This window comes from Ascaphus truei, chromosome 15 (genome assembly GCF_040206685.1).
Source record: "Ascaphus truei isolate aAscTru1 chromosome 15, aAscTru1.hap1, whole genome shotgun sequence".
In the NCBI taxonomy this organism is placed as follows: Eukaryota; Metazoa; Chordata; class Amphibia; order Anura; family Ascaphidae; genus Ascaphus; species Ascaphus truei.
In genome coordinates this window covers 27277834-27295107 of record NC_134497.1, presented here as the reverse complement: position 1 = coordinate 27295107, position 17274 = coordinate 27277834, and the positions used below count along the sequence as shown (strand labels likewise).

The window sequence follows — 17274 nt, the reverse complement described above, 5'->3', positions numbered from 1 at the left end:
TTCACATGTAATTCACATGCCAATTCACCAACCTGGGTTTAAATCACAGGACAATCACAATGCATTGCAGGCTTAGAACTCATAAAACAAACATGTAGACACAAGAGCTTGCACTCCACTATTTGCACCTATCATGTGGGGTTCTAAAACCTTCTCTTCTCTAGGACACCAGCTAAGAATACCTTGCTGACAGACAAGACAGGCCAAAATATCACCTCCCTTTCCCCTCATGTGCCAGGAGACTCTGTTCTCATAAGCATATTCTGTGCAGCTATTTCTCATAAGGGGCCACCCATACAAGGCAATCCACTTATAAGTTTGCACAGACAGCTGCAGGCCCATGAGGCAAAGGGAATACACAGAGAATGCATTAACTAGCCCACTGGCAGTTAACCCTACATACACAGTTCCTAGTTTATACCCATGTGGGGGTATAAAAAGGAAAAATTACAGGCAACCTAGTAAGGTACAATATTATGTAACCATGCTGTAAAATGGCTACAGTCATCTCTCCTGCTGACAGTAAGGCCTGGTAAGTTATGGGCATGCCAGCAGTAATTATGGAGGTTTGCCCTCACACCCTGGTGAGGTGCCCTATGTATGGATGGGAGTGATTGCACCGAGGGGTGCACCACAGAGGAGTTCCTCACCAGGACCATCCACAAGCGGACGCTGGGATCCTGATGAGATGGAGGCGCTGCACTGGATATAGGTACGACTCAAGTACAGTACCTCAGCTGCCTGTCTGGGTTGGCAATCCCCACACACCATCATGCGGGAGACTCAGGAGTCCTGTTGCCAACAGGTGCACCACCAGACACTACACTAATGGGGGCTGCTTAGACCACAGGGGCCAATATGAGATTGGGTGGGTCAGGCCAGAAAATCCGTTACAATTATACCCAAGAGCCAAGAGCTGACACTCTCAGCCCTTGCCATATGGTTTCAGGGGCAGCCAGCAATAATAACAGCAATAACACCCTCCTTTTGTTCACTTGTATTACATGTGAACAATATCACATAAAGGATAACAGCATTTAAAGCATAACCTTAATGGAATTGCTTGATGTATAGCAAGACTAACCTAAAACCTTTGGGTATAAAATTTTCATAAAAAAATCTCAAAAGAACCCTACTGAATATAAATATAATCTGCTATAGTCTTCTGACAGAAACTTTTAGAACACAAAATAGCATCTGATTTGCTGAAAGAACAACCTGTAGCATAAAAACTTATACACACAGATTTAAAGGTGGGACACATTTGAGAGAAAAAGATGGTTAAAAATGAAAAAATATTAAATATTTGATCAACTTTGCAGAAAAATAATTCCATAGAGAACCCTCTAGTATATGAGAAGGAGTGGCTCAGTGAGCAACGACACCGACCGGCACTGAGAGCTTGAAGCAGGGGAGCTGGTTCAATTCCCAGTGTCGGCTCCCCGAGACTCCGGGCAAGTCACTCTATCTCCCTGTGCCCCAGGCACCAAAAACGTAGACTGTAAGCTCCACGGGGCAGGGAACTGTGCCTGCAAAAATGTCTCCGCAAAGCGCTGCGCACAACCAGCAGCACTATAGAAGAACATGCTATTATTATTAGTATACTGGCAGACCTGGTCAGGGGCCGTTTTCCTTGTACGTTGCTTTACTGCTATTTCGGGGTCTGCACACTTATACATGGCTCAGCACTAGAGTTTCTGTGCTGATTACATTGGACTAGTGGTTACTTTATCCACCTGTTCACACTGCAATACACTAGTGATTCTATGCAGTTCATCAGTGATCCAGAACATTACATTGTGTTCATACTATAGGATCTGAGCGTTTAATATTTGTTTTAATCCCCATTATTTTACACGGATATTAAAGATTTAAGTTTTAACCACTTTGTTACCCACCCACCAGGTGTTTAGAGTGCTCATTTTGGGTTACTGTCCTCTGTTTATTTGAACTCTATATTAATCAATTTACACCTTTTTCATTTCAAGCCATATAACAAGCTCAAATAACTCTCTGGGCTTCCTGCCAAAACCTTGTAACAGAAAAAAATGGTTAATTACTGGTTACTGCAATACAATTTGGGACAGCTTGAAATATGCAGCTCTTCACACAGCCCGACAATGTTTCTGGTATTCAAAAATTAAAACTGGATCTTTGTTAAACAGAAAATTGTAGGCTTTAACATATACTTTTAGATAGTTTAGTTACTGGTTATACACAAAAAGAGCACAGAGCGCAGATACAAAACAAACACAATTTTACGCTTCTTTCACACATTCAACCAGTTTTTACAAAAAAATAACAGACACATATTTTCTTACCTATTTTAATAAATAGGAAAACAAAACAGTTTGATCCTGCAGAATAAATTAATAAAGATATCCCCCTTTTTTTTTTTTTCATATCATAATTAACTTCTTTTTTTTTTTTTTTTAACTAATTTTTAAAATGCTGAGCTTCTAGTTAGCTTTGTGTCTAGAATATATTTCGCCTGTTATTCTATATAAGATATTCACCTGATTTTATCTGTGGAGATTTAGAGGAAAAGAATTATAATTCTGGTTAAGGAAATAAATCGCCTGGCCAGTACGATAAACATCCTTATTATTCCAGTGACTGGACTGTTTACAAAAATAATTCATCCTTTCTTTATTCTTTTTCTCCACAGATACCCAAAACTTTCCCTTGCCCAGTGTAAATTAGTTTATATTATTGTGGTGGTGTACACCTTTTAAAAATTAAATTTCAATCATGAGCAATTAATTATATTCTTATTTTAGAATCATTTGCAAGTCCTGAATAGTCATTTTGTATACATACAATACACCGGTATTCTTATTATTCAATGCAAATAACACTTTCACATAGATAGAATTCACCCAGATTCTTACAAGCACACATACAGGGATTACTCAATCAATCAACCTTTTTTTTACCATATCCATACTTAAAAATAAAACATTCTGAGGGAAAAAGAAACCTATACCTGTTATACTCTTGTTTTCCACTTTTCAATTCAGACAGGAAAATATTATTAATTTAAACTTAATATATACTCATACTCAGTTAATGTTGCACAAATAATTTGAGTTTGCATGTTCGTTTTTCCTAAGAGGCATGCTGCGATTCACGATTTTTAGTACATTCCTATGCCTGTGTAAAAATAGCTGGAGGAAAAAAGGTGGGGGCTACTTGCAGCTGCTTATTACAATACATACAGGCGAGAGAGAGACAGCTGATTTTGCCACTGACAGTGAGGGAGAGGGCTGACAGGTTAGGGTAAGTTCATTAGATGACAACATTTTAGTGCCCATAATGAGTTTATACAGGAAAGAAATCTTAACACTTTATGCGCACGTATTAATAAACAATTATTAACTTAACTTTAAACAATACCTTAACTTAACATTAAACAATTCTTATGTTAACTTAACTTTAAACAATTTTAACTTAACTTAACTTAACTTAAATTGCCACGCTATTTGAAATCATATACTGTCCGTTTTACTTATCAGGGACTTACTGTACACTTGATTAAACAATAGGGACTCACCCTTTGTTACATTAATCACAGACTTACCCTCGATAAAACCAAAGGGACTCTCACCCTTTGTTACATAAATCGGGGACTTACCCTTGATTAAAGGGACTTACCCACGATTAAACAATAAGGACTCTCACCTTATGTTCTTTTGCCCTTATAAATTTAGGTTGTTTAGTTTCGCAGAGGAAAAGGTGAGAAACAAATAAAAAGAATCTTTACTCACCCTTTTTCCTGTGCGAAATTCCACTTCTGTCACCAAAACTGTTAGATCTCTACAGATCAGGTCCTTCTAGGGCAAGCAAAACCTTTTCTCCCGGGAGCTACTGAAACGCAACAGATATGGGATGCTTTCAAATAGTATGACATATATGAGCTCGGAGCCGTAAGAATTCAGGGAGGCACCTTGGCTGAGTTCTTACAACTAAATTTTAATGGTTCACAAGCAGGTTTATATACACAAGGCAGGGACAAAAATACAGTTGTCATCTGTTACAAATATGGGTACACATCTAAATTTACATGTATCCTTCACATAATGCCTTTTCTGTAGAGCTTAAAACATTTAACTGCTGAGCAAGAGACATATACAATGGTGACTTATAAGGCAACCCTATCCTCTTTGGTCTTGTTTTAACAATATTTTGACAGGCATTGAACAGTTGGTCTGAAGCTATTTACGATAGCCTCCCGTGAAAATAGCAAGGCCAGCGTATTCTTTTTAACCTTATCAAATCAAGAGCTTGGCAGAAGACAGGTTTAACCTTACACACATTATTGTTCTCTACACTTTTTGTTTTTCCATTTCTTCATGTACTGCATTGTGCAAGAGTAACAAGTACCAGTGCCAAGGAGTTCTCTATTTTGCAAAGCTACGTCATAGTAATCCTGCTGGGTTTCCTAGGGGAGATGACATTCTGTGCTCCTGTGCAGGGCAGGACGGATCTATCACTACGTGGGATAGAAGGGAGGGGGTCTCTCCGTCCGTTCTGTTAGTGAGGGAGCGATCATGTGACCCATCCGTCACTCAAACGGTTAAAATAACTGTTTTACTTATTTGTGTATTGTGAAATAAAGAAAAAAAAGAATTCCTATTTGCACTCACCTATACTATTAAATGGTTAGGAAAGATTCAATCCCTGGGTAAAAACCCATACACCATTTAGTGGAGCATAATAAAATACTTTAATAAACAATTATGCAAAGACAAATACAGTTATTAAAAGAAACAGGGAGTGGGTGCAGGGAGCGGTGTGGGCTATGTGGCCCTTTAGGTTCGGCAAGCGGCTATCAAATATACATTCCTATTGGTGCGTCATACCAGACTAGTGCATGAACTCGCCTATCATGCACTCGTTCTTACATGTTACATGCGGTGTATGCATGGTATAGTCGTGGAAAGGACCTCTAACACATCCAACCTGTATATATAAACAGTTAGCATGTATCTTCTTCCTCAAAGGAATTTATGCTGTTATGGTTTTTTTCTTTAACCCTCCCCTATTCTGATATATGTTATTTCCCGTATGCACCTCCTATCTATATGTATATATTTTGTGTACATTTGGTGAGCGGCAATACTCTCTGTTTTAGTATTGTGACATAAATCCTGTTCTGTTTTTTTCCAGGAACATTTGTATTTGACTAATGAGGGCATTATAATTACTTTGTTTTCTATGGAAATGTTATGTTTTTTGTTTGCTAAACGGGTTTTTTAACTTGACAAGTCGCTACATTTAACCTATTAAATATGCCATTGTTGTTGGGTCACGTTCTTCCTAGGAGGGACTGCCCCTTTAAATACCATTTTCCTACTCTGCTTCAGTTTAAATAAATTCTGAGATTACAAACCCATAAGAGTTTGTACAATCAGCCTTTTCTCCTTGCTAGCTATCCTAAGCGCTCCTTTTCCTCTCACCCCACACAAGTCTTTCCCCGTCTTAGGAACACAGGGCCACACTTTTCAAAGCCTTATTTAACCTGAGACAGCTGTTGACATTATGGATAACTTTGGTTGCTGTCACCTACACTACTTTACCTAGTTTACTGGGCAGCTAATGCCAAATCTATATTCTCCAGACTATTACTCTGACAATTACCATCACTTATTGTCTTTCCAAATCCTTGCAAAACCTCCCGAAACTACTGAAGAAACAGAAATATTCATTTTATTTATCCCCCAAACAGCTTGTCAAATTATTTCCCCTATAATCCTTCGAGAAGAGTTACCCGTCTCACATGGTTTCCCTTACTGTGTTTCTATTGCTGTTTGTGTTCTGTATCCCCCTTCCTCCCACACCCGTTATTTGCCTCCCAGGTACTGATCTGCAGGGGTTATTTTTCCTTATCCACTTTGCCTCCTCTGTTTACCAAACACTAGATTCACTAAAGTGCAATAGCCTCAATTGCATTTTAACAGCCACTCAAGTAAATGGCATTGAACATGTGATCCCAGCAGCTCTTTGCACCTCTCCTCTCTCACGCCTGTCTTCTCTTCACAGTCTTGTTCAGTACCATTGCTGCCCGTATGTAGCCTAAGGCCACGTCCATAGAAGGACAAGCCGCGCTGAGCCCTGGCATCCTCAATGAGGATTTCTTTAGAGGGGGCTCACGCGAGCGTCCGCAGGCGTGCTGAGGAGTTGGATTTTTCAGCCGACAGCCAAGCTGTTTTTCAGCGCGTTGTCGGCTGAAAACATCCAATCAGCACGAAGCAGCGTCAACGTCACGGAGCCGTGACGTCGATGCCGTGACGTCGATGCGTCGCAGGCGAATGGCCCAGCGACGTCACTGCCCCGCCTCCCTCAGCCTCCCCCCGCCTCCCGATCGCGCCCGCTGGCTCGCCTGCATGTGCATGAAATCGCACAGGCTTCAGCAGGCAGCGCGGTTCAGCACTGCTCCCATCTCTATGGACGCAGCCTTAGGCTACGGCCCCAGTGGTCACTGCTGCACGTGCATCTGACTGCCCAGGGTGCGTGCACGGGTAAAATTTGAGATCTGTGGTTTATGTGGCGCGATGGGATGTGTGGGGGGCGTGGCCATGATGGAGGGTGGTGGGGGAGTTTCAAGCCCAAACCGCCATTGTTGCCTCATAAGGCCTTGCCCCCGCTGCCTACTACAGCGCCCGCTGTGTCGGACGCTGCACGGACGAGAGCCCTCCCCTCAATGGCGCCGGGCCCGCTGCGAGGGGGGGCCGCAGCGCTGGGGCGATAGTTGCTCCTGCTCTCAATAGAATTGAGAGCAGGACTCGCGACGAGCGATAAGGCACGCCCCCCGGTGGTTCAGCCAATGAGGGCAAACCTGCCGGGTGACGTCATGGCCGCGCCCCCGTCACTCTCCCGCCACGCCCCCCTCGGTCTCTCTTCCAGTGAGCTGCCGACCGGGGAATCGTCTGAACGCGCCGCCAATCTCGCGGGCGCGCGTTGCAGCGGAGTTACCGGGGCCTTAGCCTTAGACTGTGGCTCAAGGCTTTTTCTACAGTCCACTTTCCAAATCAGTCCAGGGCATGTTATACGCTCAGGTTGATGATGGAACATATTCCTGCTACAACACCTTGTTACATCAACCCCACTTTCTGTTTAGTTCCACCGGAAGAAAACTCACCTTTGTGTCACTTGTGTCATCTTGTCGGGGATTTTCTAATTACAACAGTGTTTTTATTTATTTTTTAAGTAATAAGAAAGTAGTCACTTGTGTGGCCTGTGGCTCCCATTCCAATCAAACTGTGAGTATGTTCAAGTGAGCCATCCTATATACATTGCTCTCCATTAACTTCTGTTCACCTCAAACACTGGAGAGAAGAAAGAAAAGACAAGTCACATTATAAACAACTTGTATCTTTTTCAGCTCTTCCTTTATAAAATAGACATTCATTTGAGACCTCTGTCCCAATTTTAGGTTTGTAAATTGTGCGAGAAACGAGGAAGAACAGAACCTTGTGGCGTTCCAGTACCACAGGAAAATCTACTACAGAACCTGCACAGACCTCCCCCCACACACAGAGCTCCTGGTCTGGTTTGGAGATGAATATGGGAAAGAGCTTGGTATCAAGTGGGGTGCGCTGTGGAAAAGTAACGCGCCAGCACACGGTAATCAGGAATATGTGTGTTGTGTGGTTTTTACATCTCTATTGTCTTATTACTGATGTTACATTGCAAATAGTGATAGATCTTCATACACCATTACAGGGCAACTAGAACTTAATATCACTAAACCTGACTTGAGTCAACGGGCTGGATACATCAAGCTGCGGTAACCAAAAATGCCGTATTACGCCTATTAAAAAAGTGCCTTATTACCGTGCAATGAATCAGCGTTGCAGCGCCAAAAATAAAGCACTTTATATTGGACCCGTTAAAAACATCAGAACCGATACAAAACAGGCATAATATAATATTTTCAAGTAAAAACTGCCATACATCAAGTTCCGATATTTATCGGAACGGGATGAACAGCAGAAATACCGCAAATATTTTATCACCTACTCCAAGCTGGCGTTAGTCCTGTCTTTCTTATGTATATAATGGCCAATATACTGCCCATTATATACATAGGCAATATGAGCTAAACCAATATGGAATAGAATGTTGTTAAAATACATTACAGTACATATTAACATCTTAGTGGTCAACTAGTCAAAGGTTTCCATGACTAGCTGACCACACATGGCATTATTTAAACATTACATGACCTACCCCCCATTGCCACCTTAGTGGAAGGTCATGTCATAGGGTTTGGTGGCTAGTTGAGGCTCCAATTGGAGGGAGGATCAGCCCCACAGTCCATTCCAGCATATGCAGAGCAGTAATGCCTCCAAATGATACCAGCACAGGAGGCAGCAGTAGATGGGCAGACCACACAAACAGCCAGAACAAGGGGTCACTTGTGAACCCCCCTAGAGACAAATTAAAAGTTACCTACAAATAAAATAATAAGCAAAACAAAGTTAATGTAAGAGATGTATATATACACCTTAAGACAGGATAAAACATGCATGAACATAAACCCTAGTAAAAACTGAAAAAACTAAGTATATATATTGAATTTGTTTAAGGTAATAGGTAGATGAGCTGGGGAGGAGTCTCCCGTAGATCAGAAAGACATAGAATTGAGAACACTCACCCCCTTGACAAAGGATGGATCACCCGGCATCAGCACCAAGACGCACAGCCCAACCGTATAGTCACATACCTCAGAGTACAGAGCAATAGAGTAGGACCAGCACCAGACCATATCGAGGTTAATACAGAGATAGTGTAAATAACGCAGATAACACACATGAGGCAGGTACCTGGGTAAAATTGACTACAAATAGCAGCCCTTATTGAGATCCTTGTTCATGCCCAATGGAGTCATGGTACCAAGAGTTCTGATCCACCTGGATTCCTTCTTAAACAGTGATTTCTGCAGATTGCCGTCACGTCGGCCCATTCTCATCCCATCGATGATCTGGTACCTCAATTGACTCACGTTGTGCCCAGCCTGTGTGAAATGATGTGCTTCCAGATCACATCTGCGTATGGCCGCTTTGTGCTGTCCAATCCTATCCTTTATTCTCTGGGTGGTCTCCCCCACATAACCCATGCCACACGGACACTTAATAAGATATATAACGTCTTTTGACAGACACGTATAGTATTCTTTAATCGCATAGGATATACCAGACAGGGGATGTTTAAATGTTGGACCTTCTACGATACTATTACATTGGTTGCAACTGTAGCACCTGTAACAACCAATTTTGGGGGTGCCAAGGAAGGTTTGTTTAACACTCTTACCACCAATATCTGCCCTGACCAATCGGTCGCGCAGGTTCTTCCCTCTCTTATAGGAGAAAAAGGGTGGATCTTTAAGCACGGGAGCAATGAGAGGATCACTCTGAAACAATGACCACGGTTGCTGTATGATGTTCCTGATGTACCCACTGTTGGTATTGTATGTAGATATAAAGGGCACTGAAAACTTCTATTTCTCTGGACCTATGGGTCCCGTAGGGACCCAATCCACTGCCTTCTGTTGTTGTTTAGACAGCAAATCCCTGGGCTATCCTCTCGAATGGAATTTAGATTCTATTTTATCCATACCTTCCATGATTTTGGACGGGGTACTAATAATGCGTTTTGCACGTAAGAACTGACTGTAGGGTAAACCCATTGTGGTACCTTCCCTCTCTTATAGGAGAAAAAGGGTGGATCTTTAAGCACGGGAGCAATGAGAGGATCACTCTGAAACAATGACCAATGTTGCTGTATGATGTTCCTGATGTACCCACTGTTGGTATTGTATGTAGATATAAAGGGCACTGAAAATTTATTTTTCTCTGGACCTATGTGTTACGCCGGTGCTGCCTGCAGACCAGACCCGTCCCCTAAACTGAAGGGGGAAGTGGTAATACACGCACCCGCAGCAAAGGGATCGTGTCCGGAGTGTGGCATAAAGTGTTGCCCCGCCAGGTTTAGTAAGGTAGACAATACTTGCCGGTACCGGTTGTAGAGATAGAGTGATGAATGCCGTGCCGAGGTCAGAGATTGGAGAGTGGAGATAGGTCGTAGTCCAAGCCGTGTTCAAGGGGTTACCAGAGTGAGCATTGTCCAAGGAGTGCCGAGATCGAGAGCCAGAGGGGGTAGTCGTACAAGCCGCGTCAGAACCTGTGAAAACACTGAGAGAATCCAGAAGTACTTACATACAGAGACTATGTCGAGCAAAGACTGAGAGCAGAGAGGAGCTAGATAAAGCTGGAAGGTCTAATTAGGAACAGAGGCGGGACAGGAAGAGCTACAGGGAGACACTGCAGATTGGTGCAGGCATAACAGGCCAGGTGAGTCTTGTTGGTAACCTGAGTATGCTCGTGCAGTGTGCGGGGGCGGAGCCTGAGGTCCGGGGGACGGGAAGAAGAGTGTGCAGACTGAGCGTGCTCCGTAACTCATGTACACGTGTGAACCGAGCCAGTGGATGGTGCAGGTGTGCATGCAGGAGGGCGTGGGCGCGTGCGGCGCTGTACAGAGGAATCGCCGAGGGGAGTGATCCCGCGACGGCGGCAGGGGCGGGGAGCCGTGGAGGCTGGTAAGGCAGGATTGTTTTGTGTGTCCAGGGGCTCCCTGCGGGGAGGGAGTGCTCTTTGTGAGGAGTGTGGAGAACGCCGATTCCTGACAGTACCCCCCTCTTCAGGAACGGCCTCAGGACGGTCCAAGAACGGTTTCTCTGGAAACTTTTTCCTGAAGGACTTAAGAGCCGGGGCATGAATGTCCTTTGAAGGAACCCAGGATCTCTCTTCAGGGCCAAAGCCCTTCCACTGCACCAAGAACTGGAGCTGATCCCTGGATAGGCAAGAATCCAAAAGAGAGTGAACTTCGTATTCCTCGTTATTTTGTACAGTAATGGGATCCGGTTTACGAGTCTGATCCAGAAAGAAGTGACTGGAGATAAATGGTTTTAAGAGGGATACATGAAAGACATTGGGAATCTTCATACTGGGTGGTAGTTGGAGCCGGAATGCCACGGGATTGATTTGTTCACAAATAGGGAACGGACCCAGGAACTTGGGTGCCAGTTTAGGAGTGGTACCTTGAGGTGGATATTCTTAGAGGAGAGCCATACCAAATCCCCTGGTTTGTAACTGGGCGCCGAACGATGACGACGATCGGCCTGTAGTTTTGACCTGCGGGAGGAGTTGAGAAGGGTAGACTGAATCCTGGACCATGCGGTTTGGAGGGAAGAAATGCGTTCATCTACGGCTGGTACTCCAGAAGGAATGTTGGGGATGGGAAGACAGGGAGGGTGGAACCCATAATTTATAAAGATGGGCGACTCCCGGGTGGACTCGTTTTTGGCAGAATTGACGGCATACTCTGCCCAAGAGAGGAGTTGAGCCCAATCATCCTGGAAATCGGATATGAAACATCTCAGGTACTTCTCCAGGGATTGATTGATTCTCTCCGTTTGTCCATTGGACTGAGGATGATAGGCGGAAGAGAAAGAAGAAGAGATGCCCAATCTCTTCGTGAAAGCTCTCCAAAATTTGGATACGAACTGAGAACCTCTGTCAGAAACAATGGACGAAGGGATCCCATGAATCCGGAAAATCTGCTTCGTAAAGATATCAGCATTAATCCTTTAAGTGGAATGAAATGGGACATCTTCGAGAACCTGTCCACGACCACCAAGATAGTGTTCATTCCTCTGGACCTGGGCAACTCCACGATGAAGTCCATCGAAATGTGGGACCAGGGGCGGTCGGGAACTGGAAGGGGTAACAGAAAACCCTGAGGCTTTTGACGGAGAGTCTTGCTTTGAGCGCACGTGGGACAGGCGCGGGTAAACTCCAGAATATCTTGAGACATCCTTGGCCACCAGAAATTCCAATGAATGAGATCAGTAGTCTTCTTAAAACCTGGATGACCTGCAGATTTAGAGAAGTGACCCCAAGACAGGACCTCTGGAACAAATTTGGAAGGTACAAAGAGATTGTTGTCGGGAACGACCAAGTCCTTGGGAATGCGTCTCTGGGAGTGCAAAATCTTGTCAAGATTCTTAAAAGAAGACGTGGCGAGAATCCTCTCATGCGGAAGGATAGTCTCCAAAGATTCCTCTGGCCTCTCTTCAGAAGAATGTGTTCGGGAGAGTGCGTCTGCCTTAACGTTCTTGGTCCCGGGGATATAGGAAAGGTGAAAATCGAATCATGAAAAAAAAGGGCCCAACGAGCCTGTCGTGGACCAAGGCGTCGAGCGTTCTCTATGTAAAGAAGGTTCTTGTGGTCCGTGAGAATAGTAAATGGCTCTTTCGACCCCTCCAGCAGGTGTCTCCACTCTTGAAGAGCCATCTTCATGGCCAGAAGTTCCCTGTTACCCACGTCATAGTTCCTCTCGGCAGACGAGAATTTCTTGGAAAAATATGCACAGGGATGTAACTTATCTTGGGGCGTGGGTCTCTGAGAAAGAACGGCACCAGCGCCGCAATCAGAAGCGTTGACCTCCAGGACGAAGGGAAGTTCAATGTCTGGATGACGGAGAATAGGTGCGGATATAAAGGCTTCCTTGAGTGTCTCGAAGGCGGAGATGGCCTCGGATGACCAAGCAGAAGGATCAGCTCCTTTTTTGGTGAGCGCAGTAAGGGGTGCCACGATGATGGAAAAACTCCGTATAAACTTCCGATAATAATTAGTGAACCCTAAAAAACGTTGTATGGCCTTCAGAGAGTTGGGTCTTGGCCATTCAGTGACTGCTTGAAGTTTACCGGAGTCCATCATAAACCCCTCATCGGAAATGATGTACCCCAGGAACGGAGTAGAGGTCTGATGAAAGGTGCACTTCTCCAGTTTGGCATACAAAAGGTGTTCCCGGAGATGGGAAAGGAGGTAGGAGGTGTGGCGTATGTGGTCCTGGAGATCTTTGGAAAAAATCAGCATATCATGCAAGTATACAATAACAAAAATATTGAGTACCTTACGAAAGACGTCGTTGATGAAATCCTGGAAGACAGCGGGAGCATTACATAAGCCTAATGGCATTACCAGATATTCGTAGTGTCCACTACGCGTGTTGAAGGCCGTCTTCCATTCGTCCCCCTTCCTGATGCGCACCAGGTTATAGGCACCACGCAGATCCAATTTGGAAAAAATCTTGGCCCCCTGTAATTTATCGAACAGTTCGGTAATAAGGGGAAGGGGGTAACGATTTTTAATAGTTATGTGGTTTAAACCCCTGTAGTCGATGCAACGCCTCAACGACCCGTCCTTTTTCTTGACGAAGAGAAACCCAGCCCCTGCTGGGGAATTGGAGTGACGAATAAAGCCTTTCTTGAGATTATCCTGGATATATTCATCCATAGCGTGAGATTCTGGTAACGACAAGGGGTAGGTCTTGGACTTGGGTAGGGAGTAACCTGGAACTAGATCGATCGGACAATCGTAAGTTCTGTATGGCGGCAAGAGGTCTGACTGTACCTTATTGAAAACGTCCCGGAATTGATGGTAAACGGAAGGTAGAATAACTTCGGGAACAGAGGTATTGGCCAGCAGTTGATGAGTCTCGCCTGACCTCAGCCTCCAGGAAATGGGAGCGGAGGAAGTCCAGTCAATGAGAGGATTGTTAAGCTGTAGCCAAGGAAGACCAAGGGTGATGGGTATCCCAGGAGCGTGAATGGCATCGAGAACTAAGGTCTCCTTGGGCAGATGTGAAGACAAAAGCAAGGGAGCTGTCTCTAAGGAGATGTGGGCTGGGGTAAGAGGACGTCCATTGATACCGACGAGTGCGATGGGAACCTTCTTTCTCACTAGTAGTATGCGGTTTACCCTGGCGAATTCAAGATCCACGAAGTTTCCTCCAGCTCCTGAGTCAATGAAAGCGGCGGTAGAAGTCTTGAACATATCGCCTGAAAGGAAGACTGGAAATGTAAGTTTCTTAGGGAGTTCATTTTTATGAAGGGGACGTGGAGACATTACACCCAGAGAGAGCCCCTCTGTACTCACTGGGTGTTCCCGTTTCCCGGACACAGTGGACACTCCCGGACCAGAGGTTCCATGGATCCGCAGTAGAAACACAATCCCCCGGCGTGGCGGAACTGCCGTATCGGTGTGCGGATGCGTTGTACCCCCAATTGCATTGGCTCTGGCAACTCCAGTGCAGGACGAAGAGGTGTGGTAGCACTTGGGGGAGCAGGAGTGCTGCTGAGAGTACTGGAGAACGGAACTTGAAAGTTATGGAAGCGAGTGCGCTGACGCTCTGAGCGGCGTACCTGGATGCGTTGATCCACTCGGACAGCCAAATCAATCAGGACCTCCAGTTGATCCGGCCTGGATTGGCGAGAGAGTTCGTCCTTGATGGGATCTGCCAGGCCTTGCCAGAATACGGAGACGAGAGCCTCTTGTCCCCAGTTAGTCTCGGCTGCTAGAGTCCGGAATTCCACAGCATACTGTGTCACCATCCGCTGTCCCTGAGTGATCTGGAGGAGAGAAACAGATGCCATCTCCCGACGAGCGGGGGAATCGAATACTCGTTGGAACTCGGCTTTAAATGCCGGGTAATCTTGGGTAAGGTCAGAACGTCGCTCCCAAACCGGGGAAGCCCAAGCCAGGGCGCTGCCAGTGAGGAGGTTAGAAATGTAGGCTACCTTCTTGCGATCAGTATTGTAGAGATGGGGAGCCATTTCAAACTGCACCTCACACTGGTTTAGAAAACCCCTACAATCTTGCGGTTCACCTGCATAAGGCTTGGGGGAAGGAATCCTTACATCCGAGCTGCTAACTGCGCTTGCGGAGTGGGGGCTTACATCTGGCGAGGTCGTGGTCGGTACTCGGTCTGAGAGTACTGCGACCTGGCGTGTAAGGGCCACAATTTGATCCGCCATGGCCTGGTTTTGTTGAAGCAGATTGGAGAGAAACTGTTGAAGTTGTAGCTCTGGTGAGATAGTATACAGTGAGAAAAAAATTGCAGAGGAATTCACCAAATTTTACACCAAATTATATAATCTGAGAGCTCACTCTGCAATTCCAAACAACACTGACCTGCCGACAGCAATAGACTATTTAAATGAATGCGAGCTCCCCTCATTAACAGAGGAAGAAAACATTAGACTAAATGCAAAAATAACAATTGAAGAACTGTTGGCAGCCGTGAAGGCATCGAAAATTTCCAAAACGCCGGGCCCCGATGGTTTCCCAAATGTCTACTATAAAAAATTTCTACCTATCTTATCAACCCACTTATTAAACTTGTTCAACTCATTCTTAGACGGAAGTCCTATCCCACTCTCAATGTCGTCCGCTAATCTGGCCATAATACTCAAGGAGGGAAAGGACCCCACTCAATGCGGAAGTTATAGACCAATCTCATTGTTGAACAACGACCTCAAATTATATAGCAAGATCCTGGCGAACAGACTCAATCCCATTCTGCCGAGACTAATACACACAGACCAGGTCGGATTTGTCTTAGGCCGCCAGGCCTCGGACAATACCCGCAAGATAATTAATATAGTCGACCATACCCATCTGACAGGCACAAAGGCAATGCTACTGAGTTTAGACGCGGAGAAGGCATTTGACAGGATTGATTGGCTATTTCTTGACCACACGCTGACAAAATTTGGCTTCAGAGACTCATTTCTAACAGTAGTTCGGGCGCTCTATCAAAACCCGTCCGCTATGGTACGGTTATCAGGCGGAGGCTCCGAAAGGTTCCAAATTAAAAATGGAACACGACAAGGATGCCCCCTATCCCCCCTTCTTTTTGCCCTCACGATCGAACCTCTGGCGTCTAAAATTCGAAAAAACCCGAATATACAGGGCATAGCTATTGGAAAAGAACATTACAAAATTTCCCTATTCGCTGATGATATCATTCTTACTCTAACTAGACCCCAAACCTCCCTTCCTAACCTTCAAAGGGAACTATCAGAATTTGGAAAGGTATCAGGATACAAAATAAACAGCGACAAATCCGAGGCCCTAAACCTTAGTCTCCCAGATCCCGAAATTAAATTACTCAAACTAAATTTTAGTTACAGATGGTGCTCTTCACACATTAAATATCTGGGAATTAATGTGTCAAGACATTACCGGGATCTATACCGGGATAACTACCCGAAACTATGGGAAAAGATTAAAAAAGACCTAGATCAGTGGAAAGGTTACCAGATCTCATGGATCGGGAGGATGATATCTGTTAAGATGAATATACTCCCAAGAATGTTATACCTATTTCAAACACTCCCATGTTCCGGGCACTGATCTGAAAAACATACAAAATAGAATATTCCATTTTATTTGGAAGGGCAAAAGACCCAGAGTCGCTAGATCGGTCTTGCTGGCACCAAGATCCAAGGGGGGCCTAGGAGTTCCAGATCTTCATAAATACTATATCGCTGCCCAACTCAAGCAGGCAGTAATGTGGAACACAGACCCGGCCCTTTGTTGCGGGGTAGAAATGGAAAATCAATATGCCAAGATGCCTTCCTTGCAAGCCTGCCTCTGGAGCCTAGACAGAGGAGATGGACAGACACATAACCTTAAATTGCAGGCCTCAATACACACCTGGGAAATCTGGATGAGATGTAAATATAAATATGGCCTATCCTCATCAAGTTCCCAACTGACACCCATCCCCAACAACCCGAAATTCCCTCTGGGATGTGGATCTAAACTGTTCGACCAACTCAAAACACGCGGTATTGGGGCGATTGCCGATCTCCTAAGCTTTGGGAAGCTCCTGAGCTATCAAGACATGAGGGCCAAATATCAAATCAGAGAATTGGACACATTCAAATATCTTCAACTCAGACATTTCATTCGACAAATATGCCCACTCCCAGAATACCCCACTCTCACGAGATTTGAATATCTCTGTAAGGTCAAGACCCATCAGAAAGGTCTTATATCTGGGATCTACCGGGTCCTGGAAAACCCAACGACCTTAATCCAACACAATTATATGCTCAAATGGGCCTCAGACCTGAGCATACCTATAGACAGAGAGACTTGGGAAGAAATCTGGCAGGCAACCTCAGAAACTTCCCTATGCACCACAATTAAGGAAAGTATTTATAAAGTTATGTTTGGCTGGTATCTTACTCCAGCACGTTTAAACCAAATCTACCCTCTGGCATCAGACCAATGTTGGAGAGGCTGTGGCAATAGAGGGGACATGGCCCACATCTGGTGTTCATGTCCAGAAATTGTTAAGTACTGGGCCAAGGTCCAAATTTTGATAAAAGAGGTCACTGACCTAGATCTACCTATTGAG

The 17274-nt window shown here is 44.8% G+C and overlaps 1 protein-coding gene across 2 annotated transcripts in view; it reads left to right on the top strand.

Moving 5' to 3' along the window:
• The window catches only part of LOC142466734 (uncharacterized), a 455555-nt gene that overhangs the window by 425950 nt on the left and 12331 nt on the right, over positions 1-17274 (top strand). For both annotated transcript variants that reach the window (XM_075572084.1, XM_075572085.1), the window contains exon 2: positions 7436-7626. The gene's annotated coding sequence lies outside the window, so the exon portion shown is untranslated. The remainder of the gene's footprint in view (positions 1-7435; positions 7627-17274) is intronic.